Genomic DNA, 888 nt, shown 5'->3' on the forward strand with positions numbered 1-888 from the left:
GGCCTCAGGAGGAAGAGGTGGCTCAGGCTCTGTCAACCTCTAAGGGGCTCCAGATTCTATTATTACTGTGGCTTCATAGATGAGAAATGACCTAAGGACCATGTTTTCCTTCTTGCTTTCCCTAAACTCCCATGATGCCGTGTTGTCAGTGGTCAAGTCCAAGTAGCCAACAGGCCATAAGAGTCTCACAGGACTTATTTACAACCTGCAGGAGAGGTGGGATTCCTGAGGCAATGTCTGCTTAGCTTGAGTTCATCCTGCAAACGAGGTGGGGCCAGATGGCAGGTGGAATGAGGGCCTCGATTTCTCCCTAGGTCTCCGTGGGCCTGAGGAAAGGGAATGACCAGGATGGCTTCAGGTTTAGTCCGTGTGCTCCTTGCCTCTCCTTGCAATGCTTTGTTTTGGGCTTCATTTGTCCAAAACCCCCCTCTCTGCTGGCTATCCCCAGACTGGGCAAAGAGCCAGCTGGCTGTTCCACTGACCTGTGCCCAGGAGGGCAGGCTCTGGAATGCACCGTTCTTCCTAATGAACAGATACTGGCCTCTTGTGGAAGATGCTAATTACCCCAGCACACAAGGCTATCCTTCCCACATCCCCTCCTCACCAGGGAGCAGTTCCCCGACGGGCCTGCCCAGGGCTGAGGTTGACCATGGAGGGCAGGGAGAAAGGACCCCAACCCCAAGCACCCCACGCAGACCCTGGGATTCCAGGCCTTTCTGCAGATGGTCAGCTGTAAGGTAGAGAAGAAAAGGACTCAAGTCTCTAGGACCTATCTTTAGAGTGAGAGGAGTTACTTGGCCACTGGGTCACAGCCCCCCTGATCGGCCAGCGGGTGGGAGGGAGGCAGGAAGGAACTCCCTGGCCCCAAGCCCAGCTCCTGGCGACACT

The sequence above is a fragment of the Ursus americanus genome, chromosome 7 (assembly GCF_024610735.1).
Source record: "Ursus americanus isolate L20-20 chromosome 7, mUrsAme1.1.p, whole genome shotgun sequence".
NCBI classification, from domain to species: domain Eukaryota; kingdom Metazoa; phylum Chordata; class Mammalia; order Carnivora; family Ursidae; genus Ursus; species Ursus americanus.